At 42.9% G+C, this 21,621-nt stretch overlaps 1 long non-coding RNA gene across 1 annotated transcript in view; it reads right to left on the bottom strand.

Annotated features, from left to right (window-relative positions):
* Positions 1 to 464: 464 nt before the first annotated feature.
* Positions 465 to 21,621, bottom strand: part of LOC138923686 (uncharacterized) — a 33,210-nt gene continuing 12,053 nt past the window's right edge. Inside the window, exons 2-3 of the long non-coding RNA XR_011437671.1 lie at positions 1,372 to 1,437; positions 465 to 597 (exon numbers count right to left, since the gene is read on the bottom strand). This is a non-coding gene — a long non-coding RNA (uncharacterized lncRNA). The remainder of the gene's footprint in view (positions 598 to 1,371; positions 1,438 to 21,621) is intronic.

Raw genomic sequence — 21,621 nt, 5'->3', positions numbered from 1 at the left:
AACTAGTGAATAAATAAATGAAAAAAACGTTGACAAGTCTTTGAGATCATGATGCCATGGGTATAAGGAAAGAGAATATAATATATGCAGCTGGAATCCATTGTTTGATTAAGAATGAATATTAGGGTGCTGGCCCCTTGGCCGAGTGGTTAAGTTTGCGTGCTCTGCTGCAGGCGGCCCAGTGTTTTGTTGGTTCAAGTCCTGGGCGCAGACAGGCGCTGCTCATCAAGCCACGCTGAGGCGGCGTCCCACATGCCACAACTGGAAGGACCCACAATGAAGTATACGCAACTATGTACCGGGGGGCTTTGGGGAGAAAAAGGAAAAAGTAAAATCTTTTAAAAAAAAAATGAATATTGGCACTGACTCTGAGCTGGGTGGGCTCCATGAGTACAAAGGTAAGCCGGCCAGGAGCCCAGACACAGGAGATGTGAACACACATGTATGGGAGCGGTCTCCATGCAGCTGCATTCCGTTAAGGTTTCTGGTGACTTCTGCCTCCCTTTGTCCCTCGGAGGTCTGTATTTGAGCCTGGAGGAAAGGCAGTGCCAGGAAGGAGACCACGCCCAGATGTCTGTCGGAAAGGCTGCCTCTGCACTGAGCAGACGGCCTGTTTTAGTCCAAGAACTTTCAACAAGAGTAATCAATTGAAATCAGTTCCCTGAACCGCCTACTTAAAGAATAAATTTATGGCATTTAACCTTTTTTATGTATTTCCTCAAGGTCTAGGAAAGCAAAAAGAAAATTTTTTAAATAAGCAGAGTAAACTGATGCAGTGTCGAGGGAGCCCAGAATTGCTAGACTGCCAAGCCCAATGGAATCTGGAACCAGGTTTTAGCTTGTCAAAGTCTGTAAACATATTTTTAAATGCGATACAATTTTGTATAAGTTACGCTGGAGAGTGAAAGAAATCCAGCTTTCCCACGTGTGTCAGTCTGTGCTTGGCCCAGTACCGCGGCCTCTCAGCTCCCTCCCTGGGGGTTCTGTAAGCTGTTGTCCTCAGGGAGTGTCTCTGGGGCTTCAGCTCAGTCCACCATCCAAGAAACAAAGCTGTGAGGCAATAAGCTTAAAGCTAAGAAATTGCCAGAAGTGGACACTAAAGCGGTGACAGGCTAAGAACCAACAACGAGAACCAACTGGAAGAAGCCACAAGGAAAAAAAGCAACCCGGTTTATCCAAACACTGGACCTCTGGCGCCCCCTAGAAGCCCCTGCCCGCAACTCCTCCTCTGCTGTGGGAGCCCAGAGACCAGGGGTTCCTCTGAGGCTGGGTCCACTGCTGCCACTCTCTAGTGGGGGACCTTGGGAGGTTATTTAAAACAATTGTGCAGAAGTTTTCTCATTTGTAAGGTGGGGATATAGTTGTCCTTACCTGTAAGCATGGTATGAGGTTTAAATGGCCAAGAAGAAGTAACAGGGGCCAGATTTATCCTCCCACCTGAAAGAACCAGAGAGAAAAATCTGACAAAATATCTGAAATAACAGTTTTCAAGACACAGCACATAAGACACGAAGGACAGTGATCCCTGTGATTTCCCGCCTCCCTGCTCAGAGTTTCTGGCCACAGCACAGAGAGAGGACCCTGGCACCATGCGCAGACTCCATGAGTTAAGGAGATAAAACGGAGAGTTAAGAGAAACCAAGGCAGGCAGAGAGCACCTGGAGGAAGAGAGCAGCAGAGAGAGACAGCTCCAGAGAACCGCACAGGGACCTTTAAGCGTGCAGCAGGGCGCTGTTCATCTCTAGGGTGTGCGAGGAAGTTAGCAGAGCCTGAAAAAGAGCCACCTGAAGGGATAGGAGGCAAGAATATCTGGCATCCACACAGGACCAGAATAGTGTCTCTTCCACCAACCAGACTGAAAACCTCACAGACCCTGAGGCATTAGGTAGTGGCTTGCTACAGGAGTGAGGAATAATTCCCCTTAAGAAAGTTTTAAGACATGATCTAAAAGAATTGAACTGTTTCTAAGTAACTTCACTATGTCCCAGAGCAATGCCCAAAAATATATACAGAAGAACAAAACTATTCAGCACACAGCAAAAAAAAAAGTAAAATGTCTGGTATCTGATGAAAACTGACCACACATGCAAAGAGGCAGGGAAAATGACCCATAATGAGGAGAAAACTCAATCAATGGATTGAGTGCCAAAATGTGACATATCAGCATACGTGGGTTGTGGATAAAACTTTACTTGGAGGGAAATTTATAGTGCTAAACTAGGTTAGAAAAGAAGAAAACTATCAAATCTATGATCTCAGCTTCCACCTTAAAAAAACTAGAAAAGAAAAGCAAATTAAGCCCAAAGTAAAGAGGAAAAAAAGGAAATAATCAAAGAATAAATCAATGGGATACAAAATTTTAAAAATGTGAGAGAAACATCAATGAAATTAAAAGCTGGAGGTGTTCTTTTTAGATGATCAATGAAATTGATAAACCTCTAGGTCATATTGATCACAAAAAAAGGGAGAAGATTTGAATTACTAATATCAGGAATGGGATAATGATATTATTATAGACTCTACAGATGTTAAAAAATAAAATAAGAGAAAATTATGAAAAACTTGAGGCCAATATATTCAACAAGTTAGATAAATTGGACAAATTCCTTGAAAAACATTATCAATGCTCAGTTAAGAGTAAACATAATCTGAAAGAACCTGTGTCTATTTTTTTAATTGGATTTTTACTTTAAAATCTTCCCACAAGAAAATTCCGGGTCTAGATGGCTTCATTATCTGACAATTAAGGAAGAACTAATACCAAGTCTACATAAACTCTTTCAGAAAACTGTAAAAAAGAGAAATACTTCTCAACCCACTCTAAGAAGCCAGTATTACCCTGATACCAAAACCAGACAAAGACATTACAAACTAAGAAAAGTACAGACCAATATCCCTACAAACACAGATGCAAAAAGAAAAAGTCAAAGAAAATCTAGCAAATCAAATCCAACAAAATCAAAAGATAATACATCACTACCAAGTGAGGCATATCCCAGGAATGCAAGGTTGGTTTATGACTTGAAAATCAATCAATGTAATTCGCCATATTTGTAAATTAAAAAAAGGAAAACCATATAAGTATCTCAATAGACAGTAAAAACATTTTTAAAAATCCAACATCCATCCATCATAATAACTCTCAGAAAACCAGAAATACAAGGAACCTCTTCAAACTGATAGAGTACTTCTACAAAAAACCTACTGTTCACATTACAATTAATGGGGAAAGATTAATGTTTTCACCCTCAGATCAAGATCAAGACATGGATGTCCATTCTTTGAACTTCTATTCAACATTTTTCTGTAGGTTCTAGCAAACACAACAAGACAAGAGAAAGAAATAAAAGGCATTAAGATTGCCAGGTGACATGTTTATCTTTACTCCGAGATAGCACACCATGTTGAAAATCCAATGGACTCTACAAAAAAGATACCAGAATTAATAAATGAGTTTAGCAAAGGTTTCAGGTTGGAGAATCAACATACAAAAATCAATTGTGTTTCATATATATACTATCAATGAACAACAGAAATTTAAACACAATAACATTTACAATACCATCAAAAATATAAAATACTTAGGGATAAATCTGACAGTATATGTTCAAGGTCTATATACTAAAAACCAAAAAATATTGCTGAGGAAAATTTAAGAAAACCTCAAAAAATAGAGAGATACATTGCATCCATGGAACAGAAGATGTAATACCACCAAGATGTCAATTTTTTACAAACTGATCTATAAACTCTGTAATCCAAATCCCATTGGAAACCCAAAAAGCTGGATTTATTTTGTTGAAATTGAGACACTGATTCTCAAGAACAAAGATGACTAACACTATCCGATTTCAAGAATTATTATAAAACTACAGTAATCAAAATAATATGGTATTGGGGCAAAAATATACAAACAGCTTAATAGAAAGAATGGAGAGTCCAAAAATAGACCCACACATAAGAACACCTAAGACCTGACAAATGTGCAAAGACAATTCAATGTCAGAAGAATAGGCTGTCCACAAATGATGCTGAAACAATTTGATATCCATATGGATAAAAATGAGTTCCAAACCGTACTTTACATCATCTACCAAAATTAACTCGAAATCAAACTATGAAACTTTTAAAAGAAAACATAGAAGAAATTATGTGTGATCTTTGGCTTAGGCAAAAATTTCTTAGGTATGACAACAAAAGCATGATTTACCAAAAGAACAAAATGATAAATTAGACTTCATCAAAAGTAAAGCTTCTGTCCCTCAAAAAATAGTATGATAAGAATGAAAACACAAGCCACGGAATGGGAAAAAATACTTTCAAATTATATATCCAATAAGGGCTTGTATCCAGAATATATGAGGAATTGTCAAAACTCAATAATGAGAAAGCAAAGAAGCCAATTTAAAAAACGGGCAAAAGATGTGTAAGACACATCACCAAAAAGATATCGGTGATAAATAAGCACATAAAAAGATGTCATTATGGAAATGCAAATTAAAACCATAATGAGACACCACTACACACTCATTGGAACTGCTAAAATGGAAAAACCTGATCTTTCCAAATGTCAGAGGCCGTGTGCAAGAACTGGAACCCTCATTCACTGCTAGCACAAATGTAAAATGATACAATCACATTGGAAATAGTTTGGCAGTTTCTTGAAAAGTTAAACATATGGCTATTATGTGATCCAGCCATTCCATATGTAGGTATTTACCAAAAGAAATGAAAGCACATGTTTGTACAAAGACTTGTGTATAAATGCTCCTAGCAGCTCTATTTCTAATTGTCAAAAACTGGAAACAACCCAAATGTTCATCAACAGATGAATGGATAAGCTAACTGTTATACATCCATTCAATGGAGTATTACTCAGCAGTAAAAAGTAATAAACTGTTGATGCAAGCAACAACATAGACAAAACTCAAATTATGCTGAGTGAAAGCAGCCAGATGAAAAAGTCTTTGTAAGAATGTTTAAGATTCTATTCACATAAAATCCTAGAAATAATTTACGCTGATGGAAAGTAGATCCTGTGTCATAAGTATTGCACATGTTGAGGGAGGGAACGAGGAGGGGCAGGAGGGGAGGATTACAAAAGGGCAGAAGGAAATTTTTGGAGTGATGGAGATGTTGACTTTCTTGACTGTGGTGGTGATTTTATAGGTGTATGCATATGTCAGAACTTATCAATTGTACACTTTAAATACGTGCAATTTATTTTACATCATTTATACCTCAATAAAGCTGTTAAAATACATAGGTAAGGAAGAAAAGCAAGAGAGGGAGGGAGGGAGGAAATGAATCTTGGAACAGCAACTAAGTAATTTGTGATCATCATTATTCACTCACTTGTGTCACTTGTTCAGATTATCAGTAAACAATCAATGCACAGTTTCTTTCACAAGAACTTTCCACTTGACTTTTGGGACACTACACTCCTGCGATTTTCTCCATACTTTCCTGGCTACTCTCTCTCCTTACCCCAACGTTACCCCCACCTCTCAGCTTGCACTGCCCTGAAGCTCAGTCCTTTCACCTCTTCCTGTCTCTCAGTCATCGCCCTTGGTGATGTCACCTAACTTCATAGCTTTGAATACCATCTATACACCAGCAGCTCTCAAATTTATCTCTATAGCTCAGGCTTCCTCCTTGAACCCTAGGCTCCTCTCTATCAGTTGAATATCCAATAGAAATTTCAAACTTCGCATTTTCAGAGTTGACTCTGGATCTTCCCCACCAACGGTTCTTACTGCTTTCTCCCCCATTTTAGTAATTGTCATTGCTCAGGTCAAACAAAACAAAATAAAATGAAAAACCTTTGGGTTACCCTTAACTCCTCTTTTTTTCTCACACCCCAGTTCCAAATCCTTTAGGAAATTTGTCAACTCTAACTTCAGAATTTACCCAGAATCCAACCACTTCTCACCACCTATACTGCTACCACCCTGGCCACCATTACCTCTCACCTGGATTATTTAGTCTCTTCTGAGATCTCCTTCCTTCCACCTTTCCCTTCACTGAACTGTCAATAAAGCAGCTAGAATCTCTCTCCCACTCAACTCTTACATCTCTTTTTCCTTTTCTTACAGCATTGGCCAGAACCCCAAATGCCATGTCAAGCAAACAGTACCCATGTGCATCCTTATCTTGTTGCTAATGTAAAAGAATATGGGACTAATGTTTCTCCATTAAATAGTAAGTTTGCTATTGGATTTTTGAGTATAACTTTTGCCGAGTTAAGGAAAATTGCTCCAGTTCCTAGTTTTCTATTTTTTTCTTAAATCATAAAAGTTGTTGAACTCCATGAAATACTTTTCTGTATTAATTTACATTGTCATGTAATTTTTCTTTGCTAGGCTTTTAACACGGTAAATTTTTTTACCAAAGGGCTTTGTGATAACTTTTCTAATGGTGAGGCACATTTGTAGGTTATACTCTACTTGATCATGATATATTTTTTAACATATTGTTTCATTCACTTAGCTCAGATTTAGGTTTTTCCTGCTACATTAAGTGAAGTTAGAGTACTGTTTTCTTTACATTTATTGTTCTTATTTGAATCTTGAATTAAAAATTACATTAGACTTGTTAAATGAGCCAGAAAACTTTCCCTTTTTCTATTTGATGGAATCACTTATAAAAATCAGGAATTAAGTATTCCTTAAAGTTTTGTAAAATTCAGCTATAACTCACCTGGACTCAAGGCTTTGAAGACAGGAAGTCTCTGAATACCTAGCCTTAATAATTATTGGTTTATATAAGTTTTCTAATTTCTTCATGAACTAATTTTGACCCTTATTTTTCTAAAATTCTATCCACTGCATCTGTTTTTTTGAAGTTGTTAACATAAAATTAAACATAATATATATGAGCATTTCCAGGAACAAGAGGGTTTGGCCCGTTTGGGCTATGCTGAGTTCACTTACCAATCTGTGCTTATTTATATAAGTCAGGCTTCCTCCCAGTTGAAAACAGAAAATTGTTTCGTTTGATGATGTTCATACATATCTCTAGAATTGTGTACAACCAATAATGTCTCCAAGAGACTGTGTACTCTATGTCCTCCTTTGAAAGTCTGTTTTGCTTTAATAGAAATTTCAAGAACTTATGGCTTGCCTGGGTTCTTTCTACAATAAACTGTAGGTGAATCCTTCACTCTCTTCTTCCTCCCTTCGGTATTTCATTCTGCTAAGGGCTGATATTGCGTCTTCCATGTTCATAAGATTTATCCCTTCCCACTCAGTGCCTAGTGCGTTGCCCAAATAATCATAGTATTGATTACAATTGAAAGTGCTGTCTCTGCTACATCACAATAAATCCAAGATTAACCAGAGAACGGTTACCTAGAACTCCCAATTGACAGTAATATGTTTCTAGTACACCCCACTTTTAGAAACAACAAGCTGAAATAACAACTACCATTCACTGAATGCCTAGTATAAGCACTTCGGATATGCTACCTAGAAGCTTTATTAAAGCCATAAAAGGAAAAAATCTTAGTAACCTTGTTTCACTGATGAGGAAAATGTGGCTCACATGTGTTAAGTGACTTGTCTGAGGTCATTTGGTAAGTAAGAGTGGGGATTCAAACTGAGATCCATCGGGTTTTAAACTGCTCACTGAAAGCTGGAATTTTTTTTTAAATAAAGAAGCTTTCAAAGGATGACCTAAAATCAAATGGTTTCTGCTAAACCAGGTATACCTATAAAATTTTAAGCTCTTAGTTAGTATTTTAAGTCCTGAATAGCTAAGTTTCATGCCTGTACCAACCCTTGCCTAAGGAAAGTAGCTGTCTAGAGTCTTGTGCTAAGAAAGATCGTGTAGCTGAGTTTGGGCTTAGTGAGAAGGATTGCCAAGACTAGGTTCTAATGCTGTTTGTATTAGTCAGAGTTCTCCAGAGAAAAAGTCAATAGGATGGATGGATGGATAGAAAGATAAAAAGATGGAAATATGGAAAGAGAGAGAGAGATTTTAAGGAATTGGTTCATGCAGTTATGGGGGCTGGCAAGTCCAAAATTTGTAGGGCAGGCTGGCAAACTGGAACTTCTGATAGAGTTGGTTTTGCGGTCTTGAGTTCCAGAGCAGTCTAGAGGCAGAATTCCTTCCTCCCCAGGGGACCTCAGTCTTTTCTCTTAAGCCTTTCATCTGATTGGATGAGGTCCACCCATGTTATGAAGGGTAATCTGTTTTACCCAAAGTCTACTGATTTAAATCTAAAAAATTCCTCATACCAACATCTAGACTGGTATTTGACCAATCAACTGGGCACCATGGCCTGGCCAAGCTGACATAAAAAATTCACCATCACACAGTCATAGAGCAGGAAGACAATATTCTGTAGAGCAGTGGGCTTCAAAGTTAGCATGTATGGGAATCCTGCGGAGGACTTGTGCAAACACTTTGTGGGGCCCCATCCCCCTAGCTTCTGACTCAGTAGGGTGGGGTGGCCTTTGTAACAAGTTCCCTGTGATGCTGATGGTGCTGCTCCAGGGACCACACTTTGAGAACCCCTGCTGCATAGTGTGATCACTGCTTGGCTCTAAGTGACGACACTGAGCATCATGAACAACCATCACAGAAATATGTGTTTCTGATCTGTATACTCTGCATAATAACAATTTGACAATTTTTCCAACGTTTACATTTTCAACAAGAAGGATTTGCTTTTTAAGCCCCAGAAAAATGCCCACCCAGTCCTGAGCCCCCCACAAGGTTACATTAAAAAGTTCTAATCGCATACCTTTAATAATTTAGTAATTAATAATTTAATCTGTTTAATTTTGATTAATTAAAAAATTAATATTGATTCAGTTTGATATAGACAACCAGGCTGTCAGAGGGTAAATGGGCTGTTCAGTAAGGTAGGAAGTTCCCCATGGCTGGGGGAGTCCAACTAGAGGACACTTGGTGGAAATTTCATAGAGAGGATTCAGAAAGCAGATAGGACACGTCCATTCCTCTCACACTGTGCAGTTCTAGAAATCCCTAAATTCCAGCCCAAATTCCTAGGATGAAGCTTAAAAGAAGGAAGCAAACCTTAAAGAAATATAATAAGGTGCCATTGTTATTATAATTACAATAGTATCTATTACAAAAATGCTTCTATGTACTTACGCATCTCACATGCAGAAATCTAAAACCATGTTGTTAAAGTCATTTCGGGGTTTCAGAAAATAATAAATAAAAAACCAACCAAATATATAAATAAATAAATCACAGGTCTCTACACCTTCAGCAAAACTGTTCCAATTTGAATTAATCTGGAACTGAATGTCACATTTGATCCTGCCAAGGCTTGGCAGAGCCCCAGTCAAGGAATGGTTTGCATTCCATCAAGAAAAGCAGCTTTGGCTGCTGAGGAACCAGTAGTCTTAGTGCAGCCCCACCAGGATGGCTAGACCACAGTGTTTCTCTGGGTGGGCTCATGTAGCACAAGTGACATGAGGGTCACCCAGTCTGAGTCCCAAAGGCAGCTCCCTACCCCCACTCTCCACCAAGCCCCACTCATCCCTCAGCCAATGTTACTGCTAGAAGTGCCACAAGCTTGTGCAGCAAAGCAAAATTACACTCATTCCCCGTGAAGCTGTGACTCCCACTGTACCGTGCGTGACCCAAAGATCGACTCTGCTACTCAGCTCCCACTTTCTGGAAGTTAATGGACATACCCTTAAAATGGGAGCCAGAGACCTGGGTTTAAGACCAGGCTCTGCTCTTTAAGGCTCTGTGATTTGGGCAAGTCAAATCACCCCTCTGAACCTTTGTGTCCTCATCAGTAAATGAGGCTGAAATTCCCATCCCTGTGGATCCCACAGGGGATGCTTCGTGAGTTGTTATGAAGGTGCAGCTTCTCACACTGCTCAATACCTACAGAATATGTAGTCAAAGAATGCTTTAGACCCATCCTGGATGGGTTTTATAGTATGTCACAAAGATAAAAATATGGCCTAAAGTATTCCTAAGCTTCCCCCTACCTCACCTTGGGAGCACGAGTGGAAGCAGGATCCTGAATTGCTTGTGGGTTCAGCCATGGGACCAAGAGGAGAGCTATAAGAGGTGGGAAGTGGTTGTGAAAGGGAGGCTGGCCATAGCTTTCAGGAGGCACCAGAAGAGGCCTGTGGCCTGTGAAAGGGGGTGAGGGAGAAGGCCTTAATGACGGGAACTGCAATGAATCGTTCCTAAAGGTTTTGTGAGACCCTTGGCTGCGTGTTATGGTCCCTGTATGCTAGCCCTCCAAAGACTTAATTAAAATTTTATGTTACTCTGAAATGCTTTTAGAGTTGAAACTCCATTTCTTTTGATTTACTACAGTGTTAAGACTGGACCTTAAGATCAAGTCAAGCAGGCCCATGTAATTTGGGGTTGCATATACTTAAATTAAGAGTCAGTGAGTTTAGAGCAAAGGCAGAGTTCCTATATGCATATATGAAGGCACAGTGATAATAATAAAAATAATTCCTGACATTTCTGTATATTCTATGATTTCCAAAACATTTTCACATGTTCAATACCCTTTCATTCTATGTGTTAAGCAAGGTGGAGCCTTTGTTCCCTCCTCTGAGTTGGATATTGAACATAGAGGTCACTTTTCCTAAGCAGAGTAACTATAAGAATTCCCTGTCCAATTAGAGTGGATAAGCGAAGCTGTGAGGTGTTTTACTGATGGGAAAATGCTGGATCCTCCTGTCTATATGAGGTAAGAATGAATTCGGACTTCAGAGCCTGCACCGTGGTCATACGTGTGTGGTAACATGGTCCCATATAGATATAAATGTATGTTTATCTTATACACGCCACCGATTTCAGTTAACTAGATGCAGCCCTGTCTTGCTAGAGCGAGTGGTTTGTCTCTTATGGGCTCTGCTCTTCCAGCATCCAGGGATGATCAGTAAATGCCAATTAATGAAGAGAATGGCACTCAGAAGAATGACGGACTTCTGCTGTGTTCCTAAACTATTAGATTCAAACAAGAGTCATCATCAGGTTAGCTGTATCTTCATAATGAGGCGAGCGACTTGGGGGAGGAAGGGTAGATTGCAGATAACCAGAGCTTTCATCCAGCTTTAAAGACAAGGCATGGCCCCACCCCTGCTCCCCAGACATGTCTGGGCCTCCATAACTGGGCTCTTGCCAGCATGCCCCGCCCCCCTCTCCGGGAAAGGAAGTTCTTCTCATTACCTAACGGTGCTACTCCCTATTCCCACACAGGCATACTTATGATGTGTCTGCATCTCAGCTCTGGACCTCATTCCGTCCACCATCAGCCCAATTTATCTACAGATTGCCCTTTGATTTCTTAACATGACTTCAGAAAGCACAACAGCAGGGGCCAGTGTAGATACAGTATGGTTACCATAAGGTGAGAGAGGGAAAGATTTGGGGTGTGAGAGGGAGTTGGAAACCAGCTGCAAGGTGTGAGCCCTTAGAACATAGAGGAAAGTCATGGTCCCCGACAATGAGCCAGAAAGGGGAAGACGGAAGCAGTGCATAATAGGCCAAGGCTCTGGCCTGGAAATGGAACCCTAAACCACACCTATGTGAAAGGGGGCCTGTCCTCCCAGCCAGGACAGCACCTGAAATACACCCATCCTTTGTGCTCTGTTCTTGTCACTCTCAGAAAGTAAGGGGATTGTGAAATAAGGGCAAGAGAATAGGCTGGACAGAACTCACCCCACACCCACTGAGTGGAAACATGTATAAAATGTGGATTAGTATAAAATACAAGCACGACCTCTGTGTCTGCAAAGATGCCACCAGTGTGGACCAGTGGAGCAAGCAAGCAACCCTACTGGGTCAGGGTGACCCCGGCTCCCCAGGCCTGCAGGGTGCTGCTTCCTTCTGCTCCCCTCTGTGTACCCCGTCCCACCAGTGCAGCACAGAGTCCAAGAGCCCAGGCTCAGCTCCACCCACAACAGCTTGCAGTCGTCTTCCAAGTGGAAAAGGTCTGCTCCAAATTGCTACCTCCAGTGAGCATATGACCATGAGGTTCACTACTCCTCACTCTAGTCCCCAGAGCTACGGTACTCCTGCATGGAGCAGGGACCACAGGAGAAGTGTCCCTCACCAGCAGTGGCAGTGAGGATGCTCTGTGTCACCAATTCCAGCTTCATTTTTACATTCAAGGGCACAGGGGAAGTTGGCATTTCCCAGGCTCCTTCCAAAAGGAAGGAAAAGCCAGCAATTCTCTTATTAATCACAGCAATAGACAAATCAGCGAATTCACTAAAACCACACTGAGACCTGAATTATCATTTGTGAGAGACCGGCGTTCTACCTGACCACATCAAACATTGTAACTGGACAATTTTCAAATGTTTATTTATTCGTATGCTGGGCCAAGATCTAGAAAATACCTAATGCCAACTCAGATCCATCCAAGTGTGGTATTTTCAGTTTACCTAATGACTTGTTGGTATTCGATCCACTGACTCCTCATTAGGAGACAGAGAATTCCAAGTAACAAGGTCCCTTGTCTTTCAGAATGGTCACAGGATTTCCAGATGGTGTACTGAAAGGCATGACAAATGGAGGCAGGCCTGGAAATGAGATATAACAAGGATGCTCGAAGTCCACAATTCAATGCTGCACTGCAAATGTTGAGTTAATAGCAGTGGCGGAAAACAAAACAAGCCCTTGTGACTGTGCTGGGTTGAGAAAACAGCCAGGTCACAGGACGCATTCCTGCAGGCCCTGGAGCAATCAACAGCTGGGAATATGCTAGAAACCTGGGAAAGAGCAGCTTGGTGACATTGAAAGGCCAGCTTGGAGGAGGTGGGAAAGGCCCCCCCAACGCTGCCCACCCAGCTGCAGAGATGGATGTCTGCAGAGGGACCCTGGTGTGCCTGGGCCAGGTGGAGAAGTGGCCTTGATGCAGCGGCACCTTTGCCTGATACAAATACCCCCTTGTGCTCCCCAGCCTCCTCTAGCCTCCCTGAGCCTCAGATCCTGTAGCCACACACAGAGGCTGCAGATGTGGTATGAAGGTAAGCACATGTGCTTTGGAAGCAGACAGCCCTGCGTTCAGACCCCAGTGGTGCCACTTTTTAGCTGTGATCTTGATGAGGTCTCTCAATCTCTGAGTCTGACTGTCCTCATCTGTGAGGGGGACAGTGACATCACCTAGAACACCTAGAGGACCTGGAACAACCTCGTGCTCAACAGCCTTAGCTATTTGCATCCTCTCCCATCCCTGGTTCCACTCAAATCTCCCAGGCAGTCTCAGGGCCCCTGCTACCCCGTGGGCACTGAGGACAGGTCTGTGGCTCATTCCTCTTGCTCTTCTTGTGCCTAGCATGGTTCTGGGTAAGTGGCCTTCAAGACTTTCTTCTGTACACACCTGAGGCCTCAAATCCCACAAGAAGCTCCAGAGGCTGCAGCCTGCAGCCCAAGGCACTTCCCCATCTACACTCTGCTTCAAACCTTTCAACACCTGTCTGGGTTTCCTGGGTTCTAGCCACTATCTCAGATCTCGAATCTCCTCTTTCCTCCCTCCATCCCTCGTTCCTTCTTTCCTTCCTTCTGCATTTATCTTCCTTTCTTCCTCTTTGTCTCCTCTCTTCCTCCGTCTCTCCTTCCCTCTCTCCCTCCCTCCCTATCTCCCTCTCTCTCTTTCTCCCACTTCCTTCCCTTCCCCTCCCCCCCCCCCCCCCCCCCCCCCCCCCCCCCGGCTCTCCTTGCCTTGCTTCTTCCAGTTGATGATTAGTTACGTGGCCTTCCAAGCTTTGATTTCATTTTCCTCCCAAAGACACTGCCCATTGCCTCATTCACTGATTCCCAAATTCTTCACTCAGGGCCCTGGGAAGCCATGCCCTCAGCCAGCCTCTGGCTCCCTTATCTCTGGACACTATCGCACAGTTGGAAGCTGTTGTGGACATTTGATTTATAAGAGTAAAGGTGAGGGAGGTGGGTTTATTCTCTCTGGTGAGACCCTCAACATCTGCCTGCTCCAGGCCTGGTTCACCAGCCCTCCCTTCAGTCCCATGGGCAAACTTGCATCCCTCCAACTCAGTGTGAGCAGGCAAGGCACGCAGGACCACAGGGAGCAGGGGACACCAGTTGCAGGGGAACCCTGTCTTAGACTATTCCAGCTGCCACAATGAGAAATGAATAGTGCCTAAGCTGAAACAGGAGCAGTGAGTGTGCAGAGAAGGGGATGGATTAAATAGCTATTAAGAAGACAAGGACACTAGAATTGAATGTGGAAGATGAGCTCAGCCCCGGGCTCCTAGTGGGTTGTTGGATAAAAGGTGCAGCTCTTGCAAAGAGAGTAGGTGTGGGAGGGGGAAGGACATGATCTGTTTTAGGAACAGAAGGACTGATAGACCTGTGGAAGACCCAGATGGGGACATCTAGGAGGCGGTGGATTGTATAGTTCTGGAAATCACTCCAAGAACAGGTTATTCCCCAAGGATGTTAAGGAGACATCCCTGCCTGGTCTCTCATGCAGAGCAGGTACCTAGTGGGGAAATTCAGGCCTGAGGCTGGATGAGGAGTTGGAGTGAGATGACAGAAACCCCAGAGGAGAAGTCTGAAAGCCTGGCCTCAAGTCAGCTCCGCAACACCCTGTGTCCTCAAAGGCAAGCCACTTACAGCTTGTGAGCATCAGTCTGCCACCTGTAGAATGGGGAGAGAACACCTTCCTCACACTTGCGTCAAGGAGAATGATGAGTGTTGAGAGCACTTATGGGCCATGGGAGCTTGGTACAGCAAGCAAGGCAGATGGTGAGTGAGGATAGGCAACTTTAGAACAGTCCCCAGGTCTACCTGCCGCACAGGGGACTCTGTGGAAGACACAGAACATGAGCTAAAACGGAAGGCACTTGTTCCTTCAGCCACTAGAAAACAGAGCCATTGACTAGACCAATTCACTCTAGATGAGTAAAAGGCATAACTGAATGCTGGACCAGTAGTGTTCCGTGTGTGGCATTCCCTTTTCAGAGCTACAGGGAAGACCCGAGAAAATGGAGGTGGGTGATTCAGAGCCAGCCTGAGCATTCCCCATGAGGACAACAGGGACATGGTCCTTGGGCTATCAGGGACCAGCCTAAAAAAATAACCACCAATGGATTCTGGAAAACTGAGGCTGGGAAAACCCCAAATTACATCATCATCTGGACAATGAGGATAAGTGAGACAGACTGTCTAAACAAGAGGGAGGGCAACGTTTACTACACTGGGCTACTGCACAGTCGGAGCCTGGTCCCCATGGCAGACACCCACTTGCTTGACCTTGGAGAACTGACTTCACCTTTCCTGGGCTAATGTCCTTATCTCCTTAGGGCTGTGGATGCCTGTAAAGCATTGACAAAATGCTGACACATGGTAAGTGCTCGAAAACCATGGCCTTTATTTTCCTAAGACACGACTACTCTCTCCCTTTCCTTTCTCTCTAGAGGTGAGGTATTGTCCCATGACCTGAATCCCGCACAGCACAAAAGCCAAAGGAGATGGAGTTCTCCTCCCACTGCTGTCAGTGACCAGCTGGACTTGGACAAGCACTTTCCCACTCCAGGATTGAGCTTTTCGTCTTCCAACAAGTGGTAAAAACAGATGATGTGTAGGGCCACTTCTTGCAAAATTCTACAGAACTGGAAGTCCAACATTGTGGTTCTCCTCAATACATGCTCATGTGCCTGTGCAGTCTCAATGCACCAGGAATTCATAGACAGATTGTGGGAAAGCTTGCCTAAGCAGTTTAGTGTTATCACCCAGATATCCTCGTGAAAAAGTCGGCTTCAGATTCTGAACTGCAACAGGCTCCAGGCTCAACAATTCAGTACGAGCAGGGAAGTCCTAAATACTCTGGAAAGCAACATTTCTGGAAAAATTGAAACTAATAAGTAGTCCAAAGACCATTAATGTATATTTTTATTATGTAAAAATATTAATGAGAGATTAAAATTATGTATCCCTCTTTTCCTATTATTAGTCCTTTAAAATGCACAAAACATAACAAAACTCATAAAACATCCCTAAGTATCACTCTACTGCCATTTAGTCTTGCTCATTGATGATATTTACATTTCCATTAAAGTATTCTTCCAAGACTTTGCCATGTCACCTCCCTCAACTCACAGTTGACAATTTATGTTGTCTGCTTCCCCTCCGTGGCTCTGTGACACGTTCTGGAATTCAGTGTTTGTAAGAGTCTGTCTCAAGAAGCTTGATAGATAGTGTCTGGCAAATCCCTGGAGACTTCCGCTCACATAATGAGGCTGCTGTTTTAACACGAACGTCAGCATATTTCACACGGCTCAGAGGGCTCTCTTGTCACTCTTAGGTTCCAACACTGGCAGGCAACTTAGTATTATGTGCCCACAGAAAATACAGGGGCAGTGGGAGGAAGTAGCTAAGAGTCAGCCAGTGTGGTTTTTGCTGACGTCACATAAATCATTTTAACACCAGTTCTCTGTTTCTCCGACACCGTGTGGAGGTCCAACAATTCAATTAGATTCTGACACTAACCACCTGGAGCTAGTGCAGACCCCACAGGTGAAAGGCTCAGTCCCACAAAACTGTCCCCACTTCACATGCAGCTGCAAATGGAGTCCCCAGACAATCTGCACATCTGCCTGGCCAACTAAATTCAGGGTTCCCATGACTGCCCCTCAGGTTAATTTGCTAAAAAGATTCACAAAACTCAGGAAAATAACTGTACTTACAATTATAGTTTTATTATAAAGGATATAAATGAATAGCCAAATGAGAGAGAGGTAAGGTATGGGGGTGGGGGTGCAGGGAGCTTCAGTGCCCTCTCCAGGTGCACCACCCTCCCAGCAGCTGGATGTGTTCACCAACTCAGAAGCTCTGATTCACTCTTTCAGAATTTTTATCCAAGTTTGCTTTTATTGGTTTTTTATTGTTGGTTATTTTTAATGTAAGCACAATTGATTAAACCATGACCATTTCTGATTAAAGTCCATCTCCAGCCCCTCTTTCCTCCCCGGAGGTCAGGGGGGTGGGGCTGAAAATTCTAATCCTCTGATCATGTAGTTGGTTCCTCTGGCAACCAGCCCCCTTCCTGAAGCTCTCTAGGCACCTGTATTAGCATAGTTGCTGCAATAGCATAAACTCAGGTGTGGTGTAAAGGGGCTCATTATGAATAATAAAAGAACTCCTATCAGGAAGTTCCGAGGGTTTTAGGAGCTCTGTGCCAGGAACCAGGGTCAAAGATCGAATGTCTATTTTTCATTTTACCACACAGCCAGAGCCAGGCTGGAATGCTGGCTCTGCCGGCTTCATCTGGCTGATTGGGCAAGGCACACACTCTACATGAGCATCGGGTTCCTTATCTATAAACACCCCAAGACATCCTCAAACTACCTAACAGGTAAGCTGTGCACATCCAGGAGGATGGTGTGAAATGTGCCAAACAAGTGTGAATTAAAACTCCACGATGAGATCCTATTTCACACCCACTAGTGTTGCTAAAATCAGAGCCAGCCAGAGCTCTCCTTCACGGCTGCTGGGCGTGTAGATCAGCACACCCCGAAAGAGACTGGTTAGTTTCTATAAAGTTAAACATACATCTACCCTCTGACTCAGCAATTCCCCTCACAAGTATTTACCACAAGAAATAAAAACCTGTGTCTACAAAAGAACATCGTACTTGAATGTTCATAGCAGCTTGCTTCAAATAGTCAAAAAAAGACCCTGGAAACAGCAGGCGAATTGATAAACGAACTGTGGCATAATAGCGAGGAAGGAACTACCAATATAAAAACTGAATGGATGAATCTTAAAATATTTAGAAGCCAAATACAGGAGGGTACATACTTACAATTCCATTTATATTAAATCTGGAATAGTCAAAACTAATCTGGAGAGACGAAAGTAAGAACACCAATGTTGGGTGGTTGGTTGGAGAGGGGTGTGAGGCGGCTCTCTCGGGGTTAAAGATGCTCTACATTTTGTTTTGAGTGGTGGTTACACAGATAGATATGATTATCAAAATTCTCCAAACCGAAGGCTTAAAATCTTCCATTTTACTGTATATTGGTTGTACTTCAATTAAAGCAATTTTAAAAAGCTCAGTGAAGATCATGGGCCTAAGAATTGTATGGAGATCTCTGGGTGGGAGGAGATGCCCTGGGTTATAAAGGACAAATCGTGTCTACTGCTACAGGCCCCACCTTGAATTCCCAAGTTGAATTAGTTGCTGGGGACTTGCCAGGAAGGGTTTCGATGCCCACATGGATATGGATCTAACCTCGCCTCTCCCTGAGTCCTACAGAGGCAGAGTCTATGAAATGCATTCCTGAGTCACAACCCTTGCCTGCTTCCCCCAGTTCTGAGCTCCCAAACCAGAAACTCGTGCGACACAGTGAAGTGTGTCATTCCTGTCTGTATCCCCTCTGCCTGGCAGGGGCAAGCAGTCCATAGGTGCTCTATAAATACTGAAGGTCAACTATGGATGACCTTCAGTATTTATACTAAATACCAAGGTCAACTATGGATGACTCAGAAAACCCAGACTCAGACGTTAAAGTATCCAATTTGTCAACATGCATTGACCAACCATATAATTATACAATTTCTACAACCCAACAGTGTGGGGTGGGATAGCTTTCTCCTTATGCCACACACCAAACAGACAGCAAATGCAGACCACTCGCTCAGAAGCCATGTTCTCAGGGGAGCAGAGAAATGGGGCGGCAACTAAACATTGATATTCTTGCTCTGTCTCTCTCTCTCCAAGAAATCCCAGCATGTCGCCATGCTGATGGGAACAATCATGTATGTATTTTGTGAAGAGATTTATTAAGGGGAAAAAGCCACATGAGGTCCTTCTCCTTCATCCACCTCACTTCTGCTTTCCCCGACTTTCTTTTGCACTGGAGTGCAGATAGGAGATAGAAAGGGGGTTTATAACTTCTGCTTCGGATCCATTGGCCCCAACACAGACCCCACAAGTCCCTGGTAGGTCAGATTGAAGTACCTGCACCTTTGCCAGCATCACTGTGAGAACATCTCCACCTCTGGGAAACAATAAAAATTGCTAGTGTACAGGGAACTAAATTTTAACAACAAGACAGAGTTATTTAGAGCTGGAAGACGAGTGATAAAGGGATGATTTTAATTAAGATGTAAGAGGTCATCCACCACTAGGGTTATGGGGACGTACAGAAGCAACTATTTCTAAATCTAATACTGAAGTTTGAGCTCAGCAGTTTGGAGTATCAATGACACTCTCGTGACATCCACCCATGTGGTGGACATACACTGAATTTTTATTGTCCAAGTTTAATCCCTCAACCACGTGAAGGAGACCCCTAGGGGGCTGCAGAAACACCCAATGATGAGGCATGTTTCATGACAGGAACAAGATCAATGTGACCACCCTGTAGCCACATCACAGGAAACAGCTTCTCGTCCCAGCAATGGAGTCCTCCAATCTCGGCCTCAGTGGGAAGGGAGGAGAAGCTGGGCTGAGCTTGTGGACTGAGTAAGTGTCCTGTGGATGTATTACATCTAATATGGGAGAAGGGACATTAAGAGGAGGAAGGACTTTCTTGCAAAAGACAAATGACTAAAGCCATTTTATTAAAATGTTAAATAGAAATGAGTTTGATTTTATAAAGGACACAGTTACAAATCAATACTCCCAAGTTCCTTTAATAAATATTTACATATAGGCTACCCACTGTAAATTCTGCATTATGTTAGCCACCGGAGCAAAGGGACTAAGGTGTATTAAACTTGGTCCCTGCCTCCCAGAGCTCCGAGAACAAGGGGTAGGGGACATAGACACATAAACCACTCAAACTGCTCAGCTCAGTGCTTAGCACCTTGTAAGTCTTCAGAACTAGTAGTGGCTGTGACGATTATGGTGATGATGATGATGATTACAGTGAGATAAGGACAACCTTAAAGGTGTGGATAAGGTTTTCTGGCAGCATAGAACACAAATGACCAAGTCTGTCACAATGGGCAAAGAGCCCACAGGATGAAAGGTGCTCAAGCTGGTGGACAGAGCAAGAGACAAGACACAGAGGGTCAGAAAAATGTCTGGGCCAACTGCAAAGGGCCTACAAAGAGTCCTGGGGTGCAGAGTCCCTTATGGAGGACTGAGGGGCTGGGCCAACAACCCAGAATCCTGGCCCAAGGATCAGGCTGGCTCACATTTAAGCTTGCACTGGCACCATTGCTATGAGCAGTCTTCAAGGAAAGCTACGTTGGTTTTGTCCCCTCCCAGGAAGGGGTTCCTTCCCATTTACTCTGCGTATTTGAAAATGAATATCAGAGATTAAGGATGACTGATTACAAAGAAAACTTCTTCTACAGGGATCTTACAACACCAACCATAAATCTTACCAATCTCTCAGACTTCTCATAATGGAAAACCACAGAATGATTTTAAATGGCATTTTATCAGATTCCAGGAGCTTTCCAAAGCCATCTGCGCTTTGTTTTCCATAAGTGAAAAGGATGCATGGATTAAGGATTGAATATTGAATACGCAATGCTTTCTATTTCAATTCCACAGATAGTTTTCTCCATTCTGACATTTCGGGATGGTTGTCCTTCAGGTTCTCAGACTCTGGAATATGCCTCTAGCACTTAATTCTGTCTGGATCCAAATTAGAGCACAGTTTTCCCAAGTGTGCACAAGCCTCTCCTTGTAAGATAAGGAGGTGATTTCTATTCGGAGAGTCTATTTCACTAGAGCTCCTTAAGTGGGTGTGAAGGTCACTGGGGCCTATTCTGACTCTGAGAACAGCACAGCAATCCTCCAAGAGGCTGACTTCATGAGAGGATGGGGGGAGGAGGGACAGACCTCTCTCTCCCTCTTCCTTTTTTTCTACTTATTAATCTCCCTGGCCTCTTCCAACTTCCTGGACCCCCAAAAGACAAAGGAACCTGATGTGTACATCGCCCAGATGTGCTGAGGACATCTTTCATTTGGTTTTGTTTTATTTTTAATATACTTCCTCTTGCAGGAAGAAATCTGGAGCCCCCCGTTTCCTTGTGGGAAGCAGTAAAGTGAAGTCTAATGATGTGCATGCTTCACAGCAAGAAGACTGTCAGACACACACAGCCCAGGTCACAGGCTATCCAAGCCACTCCACCAAAAAGAAAACAGAACAGAGTTCCTGCCTTCAGACTCTGCGAGAATGATGGTGAAAAGGAAATAGGTGGTCTGGCAACACAGAACCCCACAGAGAGCATGCCCCTGCACTGGCCCATGCAGGGGGCTGGCATTGGCTGCTGCTAATACATCACAAACACAACTGAGAGTAGATTGTTGAAGGTGGAAGGAACTGGAGAACCACAAGATGGGACCACTTTTTGGAGGACCTGAGATTCTGAGGAGGAGACCAGAGTAGGACAAGACCTCATCAGGACTTGCTCATCAGAAACCAGGCAAGAATCCCTGTGCAAGCTGATGAAGTTCAACTCCCAAGCCAACGGTCCTTTGCTACAGCCCAGTCAAGACAGAGACCAGCTGGGTCATAGGCAGTTACGTGCTGGAGTCGACGCATGTTGTTTTGTGAGAGATGATTGTTAAATTTTCAGGTATTTTAAGAGCTTGTTGTTAAACAAAGTCATCATTAAAAGTTAAATTGTATTCGAATAAATAAATTATATAGTAAAATCTAATAAATATTCAAAACTCAT

Source organism: Equus caballus, chromosome 1, assembly GCF_041296265.1.
Source record: "Equus caballus isolate H_3958 breed thoroughbred chromosome 1, TB-T2T, whole genome shotgun sequence".
Lineage (NCBI taxonomy): Eukaryota > Metazoa > Chordata > Mammalia > Perissodactyla > Equidae > Equus > Equus caballus.
This window is presented reverse-complemented; position numbering and strand designations above follow the sequence as displayed.